General features: G+C 39.2%; 1 long non-coding RNA gene across 1 annotated transcript in view; it reads left to right on the forward strand.

Moving 5' to 3' along the window:
• Window positions 1-23,350, forward strand: part of LOC135580127 (uncharacterized) — a 106,128-nt gene that overhangs the window by 9,775 nt on the left and 73,003 nt on the right. Inside the window, exons 2-3 of the long non-coding RNA XR_010474361.1 lie at window positions 1,245-1,369; window positions 21,002-21,122. This is a non-coding gene — a long non-coding RNA (uncharacterized LOC135580127). The remainder of the gene's footprint in view (window positions 1-1,244; window positions 1,370-21,001; window positions 21,123-23,350) is intronic.

Consider the following 23,350-nt stretch of genomic DNA (forward strand, 5'->3'; position numbering starts at 1 on the left):
CTACCAAACCTGTACAAGTATAATAAGACCATGGAAAAGTTAACCAACAGCACATCTGGTATTTCTTGTTCTGCTGGAGTAAAGTGAGCACTTTCCAAAAAGGAAGCACCGAAACTGGCCTTGCTCCAGGGATGAACCTGCTGGGGCTTGTAGATGTCAGCTGTCTGTTGTGGGTGGGTGGATTCTATACATGTTTCATCAGAACCTGGCAGGGTCTGCGCTGCCTGGGAAGAGGGCTGGGCTGTGTTCTGGCAGGTAAATATGGGATGACACAGTAGCTTAAGTGTGGAGACAACACAATAACGCTTTCTTCAGATTGCATGAAACTCAGTGAGAGCAGAAAGACACTGCTTGAGCTGGAATTTTAATGTAAGAGAGAGTTCTCCCTCTTCTGAAGTCCTGACATAACAGTTCTTTCAGAGGGTACTGGTAGATTTCATTGCAAGTTTTTCTGCTGAGTGAGATTAGTGTTGCCAGAGAATTGTCCACAGGTGCTTGTATACCATGGTTCTGAGAGCTGTGTGAGTATAGAACACACTTCATAGTTACTGATTGTGATCCTTTCAGCCTGCAGCATAGGGAAATTAACATTAATAACTCAGTGTGGTTAGGACTTAATATATGGAACCTGATCCTCAGTTTATACAGTTGGGTCCTCTGTGTTCACTTATTCAGATCTAGCATAAGTACCCCAAATCTATATATGTATAACTATGACAGAGTTACTTCAGGTTTCTGTCAACAATGCACAGAATCAGGTCTGGTAGCTGTGAACAGCTCTGGGCACTGTCAACCAACATGAGGTTCCAAAGAGCTTTAGTCCCCTGAGTTACAGCACAAAGTTTGCTCCTGGGAGTGAGGTGGGGGGAAGTAGCTTCATTTGTAGAGTTTAAATTTGTTAAAGAAGCTTCTGGCTGTGCAATGTAATTTCTTTATAGCATGCACTGGGATATTGCAAGCTTGGGCAGAAGGAGGGGCCAGCTAAAGAGCTTAGGAGCTCATCTGCACTGAGGGATCCAGCCAAAAGAACATTACTCTTGTAATGCTTAAAAATGACTGGAAAGCTAGAAGTAATTTTCAGTGGCACACATAAGGTAGGTTTGGGCTCGTTCATAGACTCCTGGGGATAGTTTTCTAGAACAGTGTTTCTTGTGGCTTTCTTCTAAAGATGCACATTCAGTCTTTATCCCCCTAGAAACAAGTTTGTAAGGAAGATTGAGTATCATTGTCTGTTATTTTGATAGGTGTTGTAGAGTTATGCTGCAAATAATAAATAACCTGGATCTCTCCTCTACCTGGAAGCCCTTGAAGAACTCTGTGTAGATGGGAAATATCACCTCTTACTGTTGTTCAATTCTCACCTCAAAAGGTAATTTCTGTGAACCTCTTGGAAAGAATGAGTTTATTTTGAAACATTCTTGAACTTCAACCAAAAATCCCACTTAAGGGACAGACTGTGACCACGGTTATGCTAATTTTTGCATAGATCAAAGTGCATGTCCCAAAACAGCAGCTATGCATTGTTAGTTTAAGCATCCCTAAAATCTAATACTGAAGTCATATAGACACATATAGTAAACAGACACAATTTCAATTTTATTTCATTATGTAAAAGAACTTCTTGAAATATAAGGATTGGTTAGAAAAATTTCTCATTTAATTTTAAGATTTTTCTCTTATGTAATTTGTTGACTCTTTTTGCACTCCACTGAGCAATCCTAGAGCATGGTGATCTCTATTATGCAGGGAACACACGAAGAGCACCTACAAGTGAAGTATTAGTAGGTGAAAACATATAATTACAAGCTCTGTCTGGGCAGATTCAAGGTCAAGCTTGTTGCCTCAAGGCAGAGAATCTTTATGGGAAATGGCAGCTAAGGATTAAGGCTATAGAGGAATATATTTGCCCCATGTCCAAATATAAGACAAACTGCATTAATTTGCTTCAGTGCATTGAATTACTCTGCTGCACAGTTAGGAGTATCTGCCAAGAAGTTTTTTTTTTTGAGAAGATAAATCTTTCATTTCTAGCAGCAGCATGGGGACAAATGACAGTCAATGCACATCATGATGGCTATTCTGTAACCAACTGGGAGCTCTGCACTTGCTGCATTAAGGGAAAAGGAAATGTTTCCTGAGTCTTTTAGCTTTCATTTTTTGTTAGTCAGCCATTACCAAAACAAACAAGGCCAAATTAATTCATTGGCTATCTTCGAATTCAGAGGAGTTATATTTGTACTAAGTCTCAAGATTCTTAGTATAAAGGCTGTGCTGAATCTTGCAGGAGAATCCCTTTTTGAGAGCTTTTTGCTAATGGAATGCAGTGTTTAGTGTGGCTTTTCATTATTCATCATGAATCACCCTGCTGCCTGTTCAAAAGCTGCATTTGCAAAGAAGTGTGTTTGCCTTTTCTCAGTTTTCAGTGAAACCTTAAATGCTCGTGAAAACAATTGTGCTTGGGCCACCATTATGCTGTGGGTTAATGAGAAGATGGGTCAACTAGGATAAAGGTCATATCAGTGGCAATGTTTTGTTTCCCTTACAACATTTAAAGGTCTCCTGATGCCTAAAAAGCGTCATAGGGTTCCTTTTGCTATTACAGTGCTGTCTCTTTACCTCATCCTCTCTGCTGTCTGTAAAAAGTCAGGATAGACGTAGTATCTTTGCAGTCTTTGACCCAGGTTACAGTCAGGGTCACCAGCAGGGAACTTTTCCTTTCTCCTCGCTCTTAATGTAGGGACAGATTTTATCTACTTCTTAAGCTGATACAAAAGGTAGTAGAAGTTTGTACAAATGTTTGCATGGTCCCACTAGGATGAGCATAACCCACGTTCAGATTTCTTCCACTGGCTGCTTCGTATTCCTTGTGATGGCTTTTTCCTTGAAGAAATAAATTAGTTTTTCTGCACCTGGTAATCTCCATAGTAGATTTTTTTCCTCAATAGTCTGACTTTAGCATTACATTATAATGATTTCAACAGAACTGACTCTTATCCCTTAGAACCTAGAGCAAGTTGCAAGTACTTGGCATTGCAGTCTATGTAGCAGACAAATACTTAATTTCAAGTACTTGCTTTTGGGAGGCCATCACAGTGAATCTCTAACTGATGGACAAACCCAGACTTGGCGACAAACGTTTGTTGGTTTTCCCACTTTATTCTCTTTCACATAACAGCTGCTGTACTTTCCAGCTGACTGTTTCCCCAGCTAGTGCTGCCAACATTAGCTGTTTCCAGACTAATGGAAACTCTCTTCTGAATGAAGCAATTTATACTGCCATCTATTTGAAGATGGAAAACATTTGTAATCTTTACATACAAAGAAATAAGATCTTACTATAAATATAGAAACAAAGCACTGTTTATTCCCAGATCTCAAATACATCTTTTGAAATATCAGTGAACTGGAAAAGTATTTGGGAATGTGAGGGAAAATGAGTGCTCTAAACATCTCATAATGAAATGCAAAACATTATGCTTTTATTTTGCTTCTTGAGCTCTTTATTCCCATAGGAGATGGCCTTTTTTAAAAGGAAATGTGGCCAAGAAGGTATTTAAGACAGAGCACAATTGTAGCCTGAATTGTTGGCTTGGCCTTACCATGTTCTAGATAGAAGAATGGAAGATGAATGGATTCACAACCAAATTCCACTGCACTCATCAGCAGAAACTTTAGAACTGGTGCAGGGGCTGCATGTCAACCTCCACGGGCGACTGTTAACCTGCAAGGATCTCTGAGCCTGTTCTGTACATGGGAGTGGTCAGGTATTATGGTGCAACCACAGTAACAGAGATGTCTGTAACCTACCTAAGAGAGACCTTGTATAATTTTTGTGACAGGCATTCATAATCCTACAAATCTGGCCATTTTGCTCTCTAGTGAATGTTTTCAGGCCTTCTGAAAGAGCATGACTGCTGTCTTTGTTCTTCTTCTACACTCAGCAGAGGCTTGCATGGTATTTTGTTCAGCATATGAAATGCTCCTTTTGTGTTGTTTCTCAAATTTGTCTGTTGTATGAAATAACTTTATAGTTTAGGCAGTTTTGCACATTCAGAATTGCCTCAATTAGAAAATAGATGGAACTCCAGAAATGAAGCTACAAGTAAATGGACATGTAAAAATATTCCAGCTTTCTGTGACAAGCTTCAGACAGATCAGGACATTTACTGGCAGACCTGTCAAGTCCTTGCTGTGTCAATGATCTCCCAAAGTCTGTCTTATTTGTTGATTGCCTGCAAATTGTTATGGTATGCTCATTTCAGGATTTTATTGCAGATCAAAGGTAAATACAGTGTTATAAAGTAGACCAGGAAAAAATTCCTCTTATCCCCTGATTTAGTTTGTCCAGAGGACTATGTTGACTTTTTCATTCAATGCATGGCTTGTGCAGAGTAGAAAATGGTAGATGGAATTGAGAATTAAACTATCAGTATGCCACCACTGAGTTTTAGTTCATTTCTATCACAATAAATCCTTAATCAAATATTTTTGAACCTGTTTGGTTTGCTTGACACTCCTTAAATGCTAGACTAATATTATTACTATCTATTAAGCATGAGACCTTCCTATACTGGGAATATTCCATATCAGAGCAGGGTAATCTTACTGTTGAAAAATCTCTCAGTCAACAGATGGAGTAGGAATCTCCCTAGCTGATGGCTAATAGATAAGTGCTGCTCATTAGTGGTTTCCCTTTCATACTTACTGCTTGCTATCTAGCCTTTGGGAAACCTGATTCTTCTAATCTGTTTAGCAATCAGTACGGACAAAGGTACCTAGAGGTGTGCAGGAGTTAAATAGAACAGGAACTGTGCTGGCTCTAGCATAAGCCAAGGGAACCTTTCCAAAATGGTAGTAAGTGAAGGTTTAGAGCTATAGGCAGAAAAATCCCCCTATAACCACACCTTCATAGTGTTTGCTAGGAGTCGTGCTGTCTGCTGGCATGTATGGAAATATACAGTACTGGAGAACCTGACATTGTATTTCCTTAGCAGACTGTGAATTCTCTGTGGAATTCCAAACCTTGAAGTGTCTTTAAACAAACAGAAGCAGCTCTCTTAAGTAATGGGCATGTTCTGTTAGTACCAGCTTACTGTGATTCAAATGCCTCTGTAAAGTTATGCTGTTTTGTTACAGAACATGCCACTTGGAAACAGCTGGAGGGTGTTGAGCTATGATTGCTACCACTGAGTCCTGCTATGTAACACTGCTGGAAATTGTGCACACTGATAGACTGTAGTCAAACAGGCTGTTATTGCTGTCACTCAGAGTCAATCCAAACTTTTCCTCAACATTAGCCTTCCTGCCCTCCCCTGAGCTCTTCTACCTTCAGACTCTCATGATGTGACCCATTATGTCTTTTCTTTGCTGCTTCCAAGAACTTAAATTAGTGGAATCATACAGGCTCCTGTTGCTCTGTGTGTAGATAAACTTTGCTCTCAGTTTTATAGCTGGTTGTGGCTGATTTGTCCAATCCCAGACTGAGAGTGATACAGACAGTGCCAGGCAATGGCAGTGCTGCTGTTTGCTGTCTCCATTTTGCTCTGTATAGCCATATTCTGTGCACTTCTGACACAATCCCATCTGGTATTAAAAAAAAAATCACATGCAAATTGGAAGAGAAATGGCACTGGGCGACTGCTGAGAAACTTGAAAACCTTTATATTCATCTAGGTTCTGGATTTCTGAGAGGAATTTACCATGATACTTCAGCCAACAAGAGCACACAGACACTGGGACAACTTTGTATGTCCTTTCTTCAGGAAAAAGGCTATGGAAATTAATGATTGATTGTTGGATTGAAGCTGCCAGAACTCTATTTCAGCCTTCTCCGTACCTGAGGTTGGATTTATTTTAATTTGTAAAATGGATGATATTTTTAAAACCGAAGTCAGTGAAAATCTTCACCATGTATTAACCTGCATCTGCTTAATATCTCTCAGAGTAATTTAGCAGAGCATTAATTTGTTGAGATAGACATCCAGAGATTAAACTCATTACTTGCCAATATTCTTTAGAAGTTTGTGTGAGAGTGCCATCCCACCAATTCCATGTATAAATTTCATTATAAATGTAATTTGATTTTAGTATCCCTCTGTCAGTGGAGATGGGCATCTCCAGAGGGCACTGTGACTATTCCTAAAATAGACTAGTTGCTTTCTGGAAGTGGCCGCCGACTCCCTCTGCTGACTACAGAGCCTCTTTCTGCTGTGCTAGTTTTTCTGTTGACAAAACAATGTTGTTGGTTCTTCACATACATATAAAACAGACTCAAAAAACCAACAATGCAGGTTACAACAAGTCTAATGTGTGGGCAAAGAAAAGTCCACAGACTTTGAAAATATGTGAAATCAACATTTTAACATGAAAAAGAGCATTTACACAGCTTTTTCATGTTAATGTACGTTCCTTCCCCCGCTCTAATATAAGCATTCAGGAGTGTTAACTCTGCTGGACTGTAGACTACTGTCAAATCTAGGAAAACTGAAATGCCATTCTGGAAGGGAACCAAGCTATATCTGTGTCTATTATCACTTTGCTGATGCTGCACAGCCCAGTGCCGATATTTCTGACAAACCCCACCGCAGGCAGGTAGAGAATAATCTGCCCTTTTCTTATGGGCCTTACCTGGTCTGTGGCGACTAAAGATTGGCTTGCATTCAGAAACACGAAATATTTTTTTTTTCTATTAGACAAAGCTTATATCCTAATTGTACTTGAAAATTCTGGGAATAACTACTTAATCCCTGCTGATTGATAGCAGAACTGAGATTCCACATTCTTAGGTAGAAATAATAGCCCATGGTAATCTGTGTGGGAAAACTAATCAAATTTGTAACTAGGCATATTAACTGAAAAAAAACCCCATATATTATGTTACATATATTATTTAGATGAAATAATGAACACTAACAGCTATAGTTATATGAGTGAGAAAGAAAAAAGCATATGAGAAATTTGATAATTTCTACATCAGTTCCCAGTTCATCTGCTTATTTCTCTAAAACAGGCAAATATCTCTACCAAAACAAAACCAAGACTATTTATGTCAAGGGTTCTAATTTACCACAAGGCAGGCAAAAATGACTGTGGTAAGTTTTCCTTCTCAGAGTTCAGCCTGAGATGAATATTCTGAGCATCCCTCTTAAAAGCAGGATGTGAGGGAAAGGTAAACAGCCAGGGGAGACTTCTTCATATGAAAGGAAAGCCTCTCTCATTTAAAAGAAGCTCCATCTGTGCAGGCAAATTCTATAGGCGTTGTGGGGGATAGGGAGAGGGGAGAGGCAAAACACAAGGAAGAAAACCGGAAGAAGAGAAATTGAAATAAAAGGACAATCGGAGTATATAATGTAGAGATGCAAGATAGAGAAGATTGAAATTATCTGTTTTCAGCAATTTAAATAGAAGGTTAAGGTGCCAGAGGGTTTGAAAGGTGAAATAACCAATTTTGAGAGTGAGAAGAGCTGAGCAGGAGTTATAATTTATGGAGGTTAGGGACTGAGAAGTTAGGTCAAAATGAGCTTCATGAGAATGTGACTTCTGATAATGGCATTGTCATGTAAGATAGCAAAAAAAACTCAGTGTGGGGGATGTTTAAGGCAATCTGCTGCTGGATATAGCTCTGATGTCCAAAGAAGATGAACAGAGCAAGGCAAAAGTTGTCTTTGATTATAGTAATACTTCTTTCCTAGTGATGGCTCTTCTCACAATGCTTTTTGCTGCCTTTTCTGATCATACAGAATGTTTAAACTAGAAGTGGCTAGTTAGAATCTTGTGTTAAAATAAATTATTCTAGTTCTGACAGTGAAAAGTTGTGGTTTAAATTAAAGCCAAACCACATAATCTGTATGTCTATGTAAGCTGTTATTATTGCTGCACATGGCTGGTTTGCTGATGGCCAAATCAGCACAGTGACCACAGTGTTTCTTCTGTATTCAAAATTACCGTGTTTAGTGTCACAGAAGCAGGTTTAGCACAGTTGGATTAAATTTAACTATATTTCAGTATTCCCACCTTTCTGCTTTGTCTTTCTCTCCTCTCTCTCCCTGTTTTCCCCTTGTCTCCCAAGAACAAGTATAGTTGCAGTCACACAGATATTTTACGACTTGTGTAGTTCTAACTTTGAAATAGATACTTAGCTATTGTGAACTGGTACAAATGCATTGAAGATATGCTGGATTAATCCAAGTATTTCTCTGTCCTGTCCTCCCTCATCCGAAAGCACAAGAACTCATAATCCAGATCCACACCACAAATGTAGATGTATAAACTAGAATTTCTTTTCAGTAAGTGAGAAAAACAGAATGGCGAGCAGGATCAAAATACAACGGGAAGACAGATTTTTATAACCACATTTCTTAAGAGTAGTATGCAGCGTAGGCAAATGTTAAGAAATTGGGGTCTTACCTTTTCTGTCTTTGATGCTGAGAAACTGATGTATCAGACTGCATTTTGGTGTCACATTTATCAGTACCACTTTTCAAATGATGACAAGGTAGAGGGCTGTAAGAAGTGCAATCTGAAATGATAAATCCTTTTGATGCTGTGTTAATGAGCTTCATTCATGGACATATCCATTGAGGTGAAGCTTGGCCTTCTGTGGGGTTAAGAAAAGCAGATGGAAAAAGATATTTTAGAAATGTCCATGGTGGGAGTAAGAAATACTTGCTGACGACTTTTCCTCTGATAAATCGGTTGTCATCTAAAGGACCTACTTGCGTTGTTTGCTGGTTATAATCTGGTAAATATTTAACTTGCTACATAAAAGACTTGGGGCTGTGTGATTTATAAGTGGGTGTAGCCCTCACTTTGGCATTTATTGTTCTAGACATAGCCTAACTAAATTAGCAGGTGAGGTAAAGACTGCAGTGATTTACTGTAATTTCTGGACAGATAAAAATGCTAGGCAGGTGCTAAAGGTTGCTTTTAACAAAAATTGTAAACTATCGTATCACAAACTATTTTAAATGAAATAAGTGTGTTGGCAGTCCAGGACAAAACACAGCAAATGCATTCTAGAATTGAACTTCCATGATCAGGAATGTTAAAATTTCTTAGAGACACAGTGGGAAGACTATATTGGATATGGAATCAATACATGTTTTGTTTCATGCAAAAAGCATATAGAAAGCAATAATTTCATGGCACCTGTTTGATTTTTCTGTGCCAAGTTTCATGACACCTTGATTTATTGATCTAGTGGTGTATAAAGAATGGCAGGAAATGTGGCTCCGTATTTGACAGGATCCCATACTTGCTACCTGTGCCATCTCAGACTACACAGGCTTCAGCACACATCTCCGTAACAGAGAAAATCTGAATCAAATCTGCAAAGGATTTTGGGCAAAAGAGTATGTAGTCTCAAATATTCAAGTTGTGTATTAGACAAACTGAAAAATCTGGAAAAGGTGCTTCTCTAAACAGATATGTCAGGAACAGAGTTAAGGAAATGGGGAGGTCGGGAACAGGTCAGAAATGTGAGGGGCTAGTGCCACTTACAGTGGAAATTTTAAGTCTTGGGGAATCTGGCTTGTTAATCTACAAACTGTCATAGAATAAGAGTCTTTTTCGTTTTTCCATTTTGTTGATGTGGGATCGTTCTGAGATGTGGAGATGTTCAAAGGCCAGCTGGAATATTGTTCTGTGCTCTGTCATGTGAGTAAAGGTAGGCTGGCACAGGTGCTGGTTAGCACAGAAATATCAACCGTGTGGCAATCTGGGTCCAAGTGTACGATACTTGTTCTGGCTGAGACAAGCTTTGTTCTGCAGGGAGGGTACCCCATTTCCCAGGGGTGACCAGGATTACCAGCTGTAAATAAGCCCTTTGCTGGTGGAGTGGTCTGCTGACTCACTAGTCCCAGAATTCTGACCTCCTTCTAGCAGAGCTGAATGCTGGGTCAGGGTACAACCTTCTGGCCTTTCTTCTTGAGTCACTGTCCCATCTTTTGGGTAGGTGAACATAAAAAAAAAAAAAAAAAAAAAAAAAAAAAATTAAATTTGTAGGTGTCTTTTCTACACTTGGCTGGGTAAAACTCCTAAAACTCCTTTGCTTCTCGTGCGTATATTGCCCTTATTATTTGTCCTCAGGAAAAAAAAAAAAAAAATAATTTAAATAGTAGTGAGGCAGTAATTTCAAAGGAGATTTAAAAAATAACCTTTAACAACACTGACTTGAACATCGACTCCTTAATTCAAGTTTTACATTTTTAGATTGCATAGGAACCTAAATGCTCTGATTTTTAAAATATTTCCTTTAAAAAGAATTGTGCACATGTGAATCTTTCCACAACATCTGTAGTGCATGTGGCTGGAGTGTGATCCAGGTCTTGATAAAACGCCTTCTAAGAGTTATATTTCAAGTGTCATGCTGACAAGGCGTGAACTGATGTCCCCCTCTCCCTGGTCCCTCTGTCACTGTGGGGTGGGCAGGGCTCTGCTGGGCGTGCTGGGGTGGGGACACCCAGTGGGGCCCTGGGATACCTGTGGGGCACAGCGTGCCAGGGCCAGGAGCACTGCCCCTGTCAGATAAGAAAGAAAAACAACCCCAAATCCCATTTTCTTGACAGCAGGAGAGCACTGAATCTCAAGCTTGATTATTGTTTAATGCCTCAGGACACAATTATTCTTAGATCCATGTAAGAGCTCTAATTCATAAAAAAAAAATTGTGCTTCTTACTTGGTCAGAAACAGTATAATTTATTTTTAAATATTTATCTTTAATATTGTTTTTATGATCTCTAAAAACATGCACGTGGGATTATTTTTTTTGCTGTAGGCCTATCAGCCTTTAAAAAGGGGATCAGAAGTTTAATTATGGTGTTATAATTATGTGCATCCCCTATATCTATATTTAATAAAGACTCACTGTGTGCTGTGTTCAAGCATTACTCACAAAGGTTTAATTCTGGTCTACTGTGAATGTTTTGTGCAGATTTGAGTAAACCAATACCTGAATAGTAACACTAAAAGTGGGGTGCGAATGTTGTTCCTTAAGAATCACAGACCCTGTTTGCTTTACTTTATACTGAAACTTTTGTCTTTGTGTAGTAGTGTCTGTAGCTTGAAACTATCTTAATATTATTTGTTGTACTACAGGAATTTTGCTTGTCTGAAGAGAGTTTTGTTTCTGGAACTGCTACAGAGTATTGTAGATGTGATGATACTTTCTCAATTACTTTTGAGTCTTGCTGCTACTGTAGTTTAACGTAAAACAGGTTTAAAGCAAAAGAACACCTTTCCTCCTCTGTAAGATACAATTTTTTTACTGTTACTCAGTTTAACCAGACCAGAGAAGCAGTAACATGGTGAGCTGGCACCTGAACAGCTCAGGGCAACTGATGGATTTATGCTTCATTAGTATTTTGTTCGACTGGTCAGATATGAAGGACAGTAGCAAAGTGTGTGAAGTCTCTACTTTTCTACACAGTTTTGGTGAAGCACCACCTAAGTCAGTCAAGAGCTCTGCATACTTAAACTTCCTTAAAATTGGAGTATTTTATGGATATGTTGAAATGGAAATGTATAGCTTGACTTAATGGCTCTATAAATTTGCAAATGTCACCCATGATCACCAAGGGGATTGGACTAGATGATCTTTCGAGGTCCCTTCCAATCCCTAACATTCTGTGATTCTGTGTGAACTGATCCACTGCAATGGATAAAAATGGAAGTTTTTTTGGCACTGGATTGCCTTTGGAATTAGTATTCTTGAAACTAATTTAAAGTAAACACTTGATATATTGTTAAATTTTGTTTTATATGAAGGTGACACCTCCAGCCCTCCCCTGCCCACTGTGCCACTTTCTGTGCAGCATTTTCTTGTGCAAAGTACCACCAAACTTCCAAGTAAAACATTGAAGTGCTGATCTGATTGAATTTGATTCCTGACATTCGAAATCTGGGATTAGTTGCCCACTTCTTGAGTGTGTTGTAAACATTTCCAAACGAATATAAGCAATTGTTAATATTTTCCATCTTCTCACAGAGTTCTGAAAATAGGTGCTTTGAAGTTTTGTTTCTATGTTTAATTTTTCTGATAAAAAATAATGTTATTTCTATTTAGGCATGTCAAAATTCCTTTGGTTAGTTTTGTGTGAGAAAGCGTACATACAGAAAAGCTGAGTGTCAAAGGTCTTAAGCCTGTAAAAAAATATTGATTAATTTTTTTGTGTGTGTGTGTGTCCCTTGAGTGTCACAAGAGAAAGATCCAAGACACTGGAGAAGACAGTCCTCTTGGTGTTCCGTTCTGTGGCTCATGCTGTGGAGCTGCTCTTACTCACTTGAAATGTAAAAGCAAATTTTTTCCTCTTAGAAGGAGTAAAATTACTTTAAATTGCCTCATTCCATTATCTCTAATTTTAAAAAATTTCCTGACCATCTGTTTGTCTTTCACATAGCATCACCTTCACTTTGGAAGATTCATCCTGATTCCACTCTTCAGGGGTGCATCTTTCAGTGCAGCACAGAATTCTTTTATTCCTCTGTACATCCTGCTGTTAGGGTCTCATACAGAAGAATTTATAATGTGTCTAGATTAGTGATTTAGTTCAGATCAAAAATCTGCTTCTGAAGCCAATCTCCTTGTCCTTGCTAAGTGTGCTTTGATTCACATCATGGAGTAGTCTTGGGGTGCTTTAATGGGTGCCTTTCAGATAAAACTGGAGAAGACAATGTGTTCCAAGAGCACGTTTGATCACTAGCTGTGTTCAACTCCTAATGAGACCTGATTTGTTCTTGCCTGAGGTAATCCCCCACAAAATGTGCATGGTGAGGATGTCAGGTTGTCAACACCAACCACTTCATGCCACAGCTCTGTTTCTAGTGGAGCCTGGTCCTTGCTGATGTGTACATGGCCTGTCTTTTTAGTTTGATTCCTTTTAGCAGAGGAGGTGTCTGTCTCTTTGACCTTGGAAGATCTTGTGGAAATGTCTCTTAACAACTCTGTTTCTGTGAGAGCACACATCTAATTGCACTTTCTCTATTTTAGAAGTGAAGGAGGAAGGAAATAACTTCTTTGCCAGAGCCCAGTCTGAGGTTTTGCTGAATACATGGCAGAGTGCTCAGTGCTGGGGTTCTGCTTTGGCTAAACTAGAGAAGTTGGAATCAACTGTGTTTGCATTCAAATATCCCTCAGAATATTCCCCAAGTACTCCATGGAGCTTAACAGGCTCATCCCTTCTACAAAAGTAGGGGAGTGGAGAGAAACACAAAGGGAGGTTTGCCAGCTAGCAAGAAGAATGTGACAAAACAGAGCGTTCTCTGCTTATGCTATATAAATAACCATTTCTGCAGTCTTCTGGAATGCATTTATATTTCCATTTTCTTTCTTGCCTTCCCAAAAACCACCTCCCTAGAAGAAGTGATAGAGGCTGACCCTCCGATGTCATGTTTCTTCATGCAGTATCTTTTTTGAGAAAGCTCTGCTCTAGTGAGACTAAAAGAAAGATAAATTTCAGTAGTGATGAACTAATGCAGTCCTGATAGCATACTCCTAGACTGGCTGGGATTTAATGGCATGGCAGTGTAGCACATTTCTGGATTTCTATGAGATAAGCAAAATACCTGCCCTGTACATGATGCTATTAGTAGGCTGAACTTGATTAAATCAGAACAGAAGCAGTTTATAGACTAAGGCAGGTATACTGTGGAAACACTGAATTCAATGGTAGTGACACAGCAGAGATTTTTAGGTATAAGTCACAGCTACAGGAAACTAAAAAAAAAAAATAAATAGAAAGCTGCACACATTAGCAGATTGGATTATTGATGCTTCCTCAAGGTTGTGTTGTGTTTTGGTTTGTTTTTTTCCCATTTCTTTTTCCTGCTCTGTGAAAGCTCAGAGTTCTCTATAGTTTGCAATGAACTCTGAAACAGAAAGTGCATAAATGTCAAATAGGAGTGAATAGTTTGGCATCAAATATTCTCAGTAAGATGAGAATATTAAGTCTCTGTAGGACAGTTCAGAGCAGTTTAGAGGTGATCCTGGTTTTCTAATTTTGACCATGATTTGGCACTTACAATTCCGTACTATTGTTGAAGCTAGCATTCATTGATATACCTGAGGTTCACGTGTCTCTAGTACCTAAGAAAAGGAAGTGATCTTCCTTGAGATTTGGGGCAATTATTTTGTGGAATTTAGGTAATCTGTGGTAAAAGCGTCCTTCAGTTAGTTCAGTCCAAGCAAATGGCTTAAGCTGAACTTACAAAATACTTGAGGTGCTTTTCAGTTATGAAACATGCTAGTCATGTTTGTTTCTCACTGGAACTTGTAGGCAGGAAATAAACTTCAAAGAGATGTTAGTGTAGCAGTGTGTTATTAACTCCTCTTTGCAGTTGGATGAAGCCTTAAAGAACTTGGGATAAAACTGAACAGTCTTAATGAAACAGCATTTTAAAAAGAATGTATTATGTACCGAGTTAATAGCTACTTCAAAAATTTGCTTCATTAACTGGGAAGTATTAAAAGCTCAAAACCACTGTGAAGGATGTGTTAATCAAAAATATTAATGAAATGTGTTGACCTCCAGATATACGTTCCCATGCACAAATACGAGAGCTCTGTAATTGAGACCCATTAAGTATTGTGGCTATATTGGCTGAGCTAGCAGCCTCAGGTGCTGGTGGGCATTCAGTATTGCCAATTTTTTGCTCTGCTGGCTATATAAAGCAGGGGGATGGCAGGGGGGGAAGTAAGCCTTAACAGCAATCCAGTCTTTACTAATAAGAAGGTGCTTAATATGCAAATGAAAAACTCTCCTAACTCCTCTTCCAATATAGATAGTAAGTGTATTCAGTCTGTCCTCGCTTTCCTCCTGTTAAAAGAAATTTATTATTTGTGCAGGTTTCTGTGCTGCTCAGTGGTTGTGCTACAATACAAAGATCATAGATCTCATTCCCATGTAAGGACACTTCTTTCTTTCTGTAGTAGAGACTCATTAATTTTAATACATACCAGCGAAGCAGCTGAGTGGGCTTTGAGGTCTCCTTCATAGCAGCATGTTGTGTTGCTTCTGCACCACTGAGTTCATTATTCTTTTATTAAGAAGGCAAGGAGGAATACAGGGTGTACAGTCCTAATGCTACCGTGCTCAGACATCACAGGGCATCAGTGCTCTCCAGAAACATAGAAAACTTGCTTGAAAAGTGAAATGAAGCATTTTTATTTTTTTTTTTTTTTATTCCATGCATGAGGAAACATGTGGCACATATTTCTACATTATTTGCTACTTCTCTTTTCCTCCTTACTCTAAACTTACAGAGGTCAAGGCTAGAAAAACTGGCTGTGTAAGAAGTACTAGTGATGCTATATAGGGCAAATAAAGTACTTGTCTGCATTTCCTCTGCTAACAACTGTATGTAAGATGTTTCCTCAAGCCTCCAATGTTAACTGTGCTGATGTATTTTTACAGACATACACATTCGCTTTCTGTGTTGCTTCTTTAGGATTGAGACTTCTGTCAAGCCTTGAGACCCCAGTTCCATTTCTGCCAGTTCCTAAATGGGTCTGAGAGTCTCAGCCCAGTTCTGCCAGGATGCATGAGGGAGGCATTCATCTAGTATTTGGGTCAGTGAAGCTTTTTAGGGGAGGCACGCAGCAGTACTCAAGACCTTAGTGTATTGATTCAGGTCCAGTTCAGATTTGAATTCAAAATGGAGGTTTGTTTCAGCTGTCACATTCTCCAGCCTCTTTGTCCCACCTCTTTTCTATCAATACATGTATAAAAAGCAAATAAGGAATCTGTAAATTTCAGCACCCTGTCATTCAAAGTTAGTGCTCAGGCAGAATAGGTGATCATTTCTGCATATCCAATATTAGCTATATTTTTACGTTGTTCGTTAAAGAAGACTATTTAATTTCAATTTTGATTCTGCAGAATTTCCCAGGGCTCAGCTGTGGGGATTAAATCCAAGCAGTTGTTCTTAAAGTTTCTAAGACCAAGTCTCTCTTCTTCTTTTCTCTTTTTACATTTGTATCTCCTTGCTGTCCCTGTGTAAATATGCCCTTTTTTTCCTGGTTTTCCCCAAGACTTTTTACTTCTAATTTACAGGTCTGTAAGTCTCATTTGAGTGCAATAATTCCCATTCTCTGAAAAACACGCATTGCAAGCTCCAGCAGAGGCTTATCCAATCTACCTCTCCTGGGCAATTTGTTTAGGAAAAGGAATGAAGGCAGGCATATTGGAATGTCTCCCAGTAACCCCATGCTTTGTCTCCCTGTAGGTGACTGGTTAGTGTCCGGTCAAGGAATGCACACATCAGTTGCTGTGCTGGATGACAGAAGGTATCTGCTGTGTTTGCTTGTTTGCAGTTCATATAGAACAGAAATGTTCCGTGCAGTGTCTGTTCTGCACTGGGACCTGGGGTGCGGCTGCTGAGCGGAGAAGCAGGCAACCTTGCATTCTTGTCCTTGTTACCTGCATAACTGGTTGGGTGAATCCTTTGGTGGGAAGACAAAGCAGCTGAGCATGTTTTGCTAAGTAGATTTCAGTCTGGCATGAGCGGACACTAGAGGGCTCTTGTGAAGAACAGAGAGTAGACAAAAAGCCAAGCATTGGAAAGGCTGAAAGAGATAAGGCTTTCCTGAGGACCCAGAGTGATATGCTACAATCTAAAGATGAAGCAGAATGTATTGTGTGTGTTGTTCTACCTCATGTCTGCATTACTGTCAGTGCTTTCATGGTTTCCTGAGAGTTTTATCAGCCATCAGTAATCGAAATTTTAGCCAGATTGATGTTTCTGAATCTTTACACAGTACTCTGGTTGCCAGTCAAATGGAAAGGAGGGGAAGGTTGTGACCTCTTGGAAGCAGTGTGGCCTTGCATCAGTGTAAGGTGGTTGGAAAGACTCTCCTACCTTTTATCATTGACCTGTCAAGCAGAAAATCATATTTGCCCCAGAGTAGGTAAACAACATGTTTATATTTAAGTTAATCATTGGGAGAGTTGGTAACACTCATGTACTGTAGGAGGAATGGTGTTTTTCATGACCAGATATCTGTATTCCTTAAGTTAGGAGGACATAGTTAGGACCCTGCTGGCTGGCATGTTGAAAGTAACTGGCTTGCTATCAAGAAATTTGTGGTAGATGCTTGAGGAGAGTTGGAATCAGAATAGTAGGTCAGAGTGTGAGAAGACACGTAAATCAAAATCCTTCCTCTATCTGAGTGCTCAGGCAAAGGAAGCTGGATGCCTGGCCATGAGGCTAGATAAATATTCTGGGAGTGTGGTAGCTGGAGAGAGGCTTGCTGCTTGGACAAAGTCAAATCCTTACTGTGAAATATATCTTCATGAAAAGTACTGAGGCTTCTTACTCAAAGAAAAATCTCAGGCCCAGAGATAACTGAGATTCAGAAAATGTCAGGTTTTATGAAAAGAGACAGATGATAGCAGCATAGAATGCAATAGAAGACAGAAAATTCCTGGGTTAAATAGCAGGAGATCTGCCCTTGAGAATTGAATCAGAGTTCAACATTTCCATGTCATCCTCCACTTCAGCAGTGACTTTTGAAATAAAGGTTTATGGTTCTGGGAATAGAAAAGAAAACAATTATTTTGTTCTGTGTACATGTGTTGATCTTTCAAAAGCTATGCAATAAATCAGTTAAGAAATATTTTCTGTGTGGCATCAGAGTTAAACAATTCTGCTTCATTCTTTCAGAACCAGAAATCTTGTATTTTTTCTTCAGCTGTTTAAATCCTTCTGCCAAGTCCTATCCTCTACGAATAATACCTTCCTAATTCTTGTCATCAAAACCTGCTCTGTGACTACTGCAGCCTCCAAGACAGAATTCAAGTTATACCTTTGAATATAATGGGAAATGCAAGCCATGCACATGTTAGTTTTTCAAGATAAAAGCTTGACAACTGATGTCTGCATCAAAGAAGATTGACTTGGACACCTAAGAAACTAATGTCTTTTTTGTTGTGTGATAGAAAAGTGCTGTCTCTGTGGCAATCTACCAGCCTGTGTCTTCCTGTAGGCCTGTTTACTGGTATTGGCAAAGGACAAGATAATCACTGCGCAGGGGCCGTTTTCTCTAGATCTGCTGGTTTGTATTGGTCACAAAACCAGGGAGCTGGGTTTTAACACAACCCTTCAGAATTGCTTCTGCAGAGTATCTGTGCAGTCCTGGGGGAAGCAAGCATGTGGCTGAGAGCTTTCAGGATGAGGCAGGAAGGGGAGACAGTGAACCAACAAGGTGACAGCGTGATCGCAGCTGCTGTGGATATGCCTCACCTCTATGTTGGTACCATTTGGAAACAGGACTGTGCATTTGTGTGATGGTAATTCTCAACTTTGGGAGAGGTTCCACAAGCCAAGCTACTCCAATGGTGTTATTTTAATGTTTACTGACAATGCTCCCCTTACAAACTTGTAGGAATAATTTCCTGGATAAGCAAAATATAAATGGCTGTAATGCACTTGAGCATTGAATGCTTTTCTGCCAACAGAGACTACTGAATTAATGCTTGTTACATCTGCAAAACCCTTAATCACCTGGAGGCTTAATTTGAAATTTCAAGGACAGGGGTACTTTACACTATTGAACACTTAAAGAAGAGGTGCTGCAAGGAGGAGCAGGGACTGTATCAGCCTTCGAGTTTCTGTGTGGGATGGGAGTGCAATACACTTCAACTATTTTCTGGAATGACAGACTCTCATTGCTGCTGTGACAGGCTCTGGCTCTACAAATCTTAGCTATTGTATAACTTGGCCCTAGTTAGTTTGTAGAGCAGAACCAACTCTTTTGCCTGCAATTCCCGGCACCTATAAACAGTGGTAATTGTCCAGCCCTGCTTCACTGGACTACTTTGAAAAAAATGAGGACAATAGTGTTTATCCTTGTATTTGCATAAGCACCTTCCCTGTGACTGTGCTCACCATGAGTTTCTACCCCAGCACTTGCAAAAGATGAGATTCTGGGTTATTCTGATTCTGTTAGTTGTGATAGTCAGTAAGGGCATTTGCGCTAGAAAAAAAGGGAATATTTCCTTGTGCAGCCTACCCAGTGCAGCTCAGTGTTATGGCAAGAGAGCAGGCTTCAGAAGCAAGTTGGTTTTCCTTTCCATTCCTGATAGATCCTACAAATAATAGATGTCTGGTGGGTTCCTCTGGCTGGTAAAAAGCAAACTCAAACCCCTCAGTAGCACCGGTAGGTGATATCTGGAATTCTTGTTTACGGAGAAGCAAAGCCCTTATGTAGCATATGTGCAATAAGACAGGAAGAGAAAATACCTTAATGGAGGTTGTAGGGGAGGGGGGCAATGGGGAGATACATACTACTACTTAGTGTCCAATGCAAACTAAAATCCTTGAATAATGGAAACAAATTGCTTAATATCCATACAGGACTTTGAAAATCTAAAGTACGGTAAGTGCTATTATTTTTACTACAGAAGCTAAAATTGCTCTTCTAAAGAGATATATTGGAGTTTTATCTTTAACATATTGTATTAGAAAGGCCTACATGATTTTTTTCTGAAAAGGAATGAATGATACGGTACTTTTATCAGCATAGGAATAAAGCATTCACAATTAGACCCTCTACTTTGTGTAGGCTTGGAGGAAAGGAATTTATGAGTCAGCATATGGTGCCATTAAACATATTTAAAGGTAGTTTAATAATAGTCTTTTCACATCCTTTTAGTGCATATGACTCTCGTTTTAAAAATTAAAAAAAAAAAAATTGCTCCTGGAGATTGAGTGCACTGTATTCATGCTGTTCTGCACCTCTGATTGTAAGTACTACTATCAGGAGGGTGAACAAAACATGACCATGAAAATGGGCGTCATAACTGTGGGCTGATACTGCTAGTATACGTTTTCCAGAAATACTAATTTGGTGTGTGACACTGGTAAGCACACAGATTGTCAGGTTGTGGCTGTACTGCTCTCCTTCAGAGCCCTGTGTTCTAATAATCAAATCTTCTGTGCCTTTTCTAATGGACAATTTCTAAGACAGCCACATATTGTTGTGTCTGCTGTTATTCCTTCAGAGTGAACAGAAATATCGTGACACTGTGTCTTGTCACAGTCAATTTTAAGGCTTTAAACGTAGAATTGTTTAGGTTGGAGAAGACCTTTAAGATCACAAAGTCTGACCATTATGTAGCACTCCCAAGTCCACCTCTAAACCATGCACCACATCTATAGTCTTTTAAACTCCTCCAGGGATGGTGACTCCGCCACTTTCCTGGGCAGCCTGTTCCAATACCTGACAACTATTTATGTGAAGAATTTTTTCCTAGTATCTGATCTAAACCTCCCCTGGCACAACTTGAGGCCATCTTATCACTTGTTACTTGAGAGAAGAGACCAACCCCCTCCATGCTACAAACTCCTTTCAAGTAGTTGTAGACAGTGATAAGGTCTCTGCTCAGTCTCCTTTTCTCCAGGCTGAACAACCTCTGGTCCCTCAGCTGCTCCTGATCAGACTTGTGCTCCAGACCCTTCACCAGCTCTGCTGCCCTTCTCTGAACTCTCCCCAGCACCTCAATGTCTTTCTTGTAGTGAGGGACCCAAAACTGAACCCAGGATTCGATGTGCAGCCTCACTAGTGCTGAGTACAGGGGGACAATAATTTCCGTAGTCCTGCTGGCCATGCCATTCCTGACAGAAGCCAGGATGCCATTTGCCTTCTTGGCTACGTGGGCACACTTCTGGCTTGCTTTCAGCTGTCTGTTGACCAACACCCCCAGGTCTTTTTTCTTTCCAGCCACTCTTCCTCGAGCCTGTAGAGTTGTCTGGGGTTGTTGTTATCCAAGTGGATGATGTGGCACTTAGTCTTGTTGAACCTCATACAATTGGCCTCAGCTCATTGATCCAAACTGTCGAAGCTCCAAAAACCCACTTTGCTCTAATTAGCAGCAAGTTTAACATGGATATGCTGAAATTGTTGTACCCTTGGTTACAAAATATTGCATTGCTGGAATGACAAAATCTTCTGGTCACTTACTATGGAATCAGTAACATTGTCTTTATGTCTTTATATTTTCTGGGCTAGGAAGGACCACCATGGCTAGGTATGAGGATAAACATGATACTAAGACTGATGTGACTTCATGTGACCAGGCCTGGATTTTGCTGTGGGTGGAGAGCAATTCTTAGAAACAGAAAATCAAAAGGTAGGAACTGGCAGCTGAACTTCCTGCATTCTTTGAAAAGCCTTCTCTCAGAAATCTCTTTAAATGAAACTACCTTTCCAGTTTTGTTTTAAGTAAAGTGAATTATTTTGTTTTAAGTTATTCTGGGACCTTTATAAATATACAGCATAAATTAAATTATGTTGTATGTCTACTTGATATTCATTTTATTTGTTGAGCAGCATTTAGAATTGCTTTCTTACAGTACATAAACATAATATACTTACAGGAGATTAGACAGATTCTGGGCTGAAACAAAGTGTCAATCTGGAGTGGTAGAATGATAGCCAAAGAAGGTAACATTTTCAAATAATAGACCTCACTAAAGGAATTTTATGTTGTTTCCTTTGAAAATTAAATGCTGGCTGTTTTCTTTGCTGACTCTGATGCATATTGTACTTTATTACGTGTTCTTGCTCGTATTGTTCGTTTTACCGAAGATGGATAGAAAGAAAATCCTATTGTACTTGAAAACAATTGCTTTTTCTTGATTAATTTATGTAGTGATATACATGACAGTATCAGAAACTGCCCAGAGCCTCCCAAACTACCTCCTAATAACAAGTATTAAAAAATAGTATAACTTTTATTGACCACATTTCCTTCTGAGATATTAAGACGATGTATACACATTTACTGTGCATATGTAAATGTCTGCAAACCTAATATGAAGTTATCAACTTAGTCTTGTGTTCTGTTTTCAATGGCTGTGTTTGCAGATCATTTAACAAAAGGAAGAAACTAGTTTTATTAAATTTTTGCTTCATATATATGGTGAAACTGTGCAGACTGTAACTGATTTGTAACTGTAATTTGCTCACCTGTGTTCCTCTCATGGTTTCAGTTTGCTATGGCTTTATTCTTTACAACTCGTTACAAGTTGTTTCATAGCATTACTGTGTGCTGTTGTGTACTTGCCAAGTTTTACCCCGAAGGTGTTTGCATTTCAGTTCTGAGTGAAATTCTTCCCGTATAGTAGGTGATTTGCAAGGTGCTTTGTGATGTTTGGTGATAAAAGGTGTTATGTAAATTATCTTTACCATATGGCCTCTTCATGTTTCCAGTTCAAATCCACTGGGAGAAACCTCCCTGAAACATCAACAGAAGTGGATATGGTCCACACGCAGCCCATGGCAGAGTATTCTTTTGGTTTGATTAGTCCTTCTATAGAAGTTCAAATGTATTAGGCATAAGAAGAAGAAACAAAGCTTCTCAAAAATGAAGATCACTCTACAATGTGTTTGGGACATGCCAAAAGCTGTTCTTAATAGAGAAAAGCATAACAGATTTAAAATTGTCTCGATCGGAGTGAAAATGACTTATAAGGACACTTTTACAAATCATCTGGAGTTTTAGGTCAGTAGTTTGCTGCAGAAATGCTCCAGACCCTGCATATTCAAGCACATGTTAAATTTTACTAATATTGCCTTTTTGCTTGTTGCTGACCACTGGTGCACTGATACGAAAGTAAGTGATGACTGTTGGTGTAGTTGCATTCTGTGCTGCTTTCAGATGAGGGAAACAAGTACTCCTACCCATGGGATATGCTGATTGCCATGCCTGCAATGCAGGCACTTTCCTTCTGCTGCTTACAGAAATCATGCCAAATTCTTTCCATTGCAGCCTTTTGCAATCTGAAAACATTTTCAAAATAAAAATGATAACGCCAGTGAGAATGAACTCTTGACAGCAGTATAATGAAATATGTAGGAGGGAGCACTCAATCTCCAGACTCTGAAAGAAAATTTAATTCTACCTCCAGTCCTGCAAGATGTGGTATTGGACCAAGGATTTTCAGTACAATCATTAGCAACAGTGTACAGTCTAATTCAAGCATGGTGAGACTAATCCCTTCTGGTGCATGCAACATTAATACTCCAGGGTTTTCTCCATCTGTTGTCATGTATACGTAAAGTGTAACCTCTTTGAGGCAGGGAGTCACTTTAGTGTTACCTGCATAACTGTGCCTAGCACAGTCACACACTGTTAGAGGAATATAATCACTACTGTAGTACAAATAATAGGTTTTTTTGTTTTGGTTTAGTTGTTTGGTTTGTTTGTTTTTGTCTTGGAGAAGTCACAGAAGTGAAGGAATAATAATATCACTCCTAGGTATATAGTCTACTTTCTAAAAATAGATGTATTTTTTAATAAATAAGTGCAGGTATAAAAGTTACCTCATTACTTTAATGAAGGTCCAGATTTTCACA

This window comes from Columba livia, chromosome 8 (genome assembly GCF_036013475.1).
Source record: "Columba livia isolate bColLiv1 breed racing homer chromosome 8, bColLiv1.pat.W.v2, whole genome shotgun sequence".
NCBI lineage: Eukaryota > Metazoa > Chordata > Aves > Columbiformes > Columbidae > Columba > Columba livia.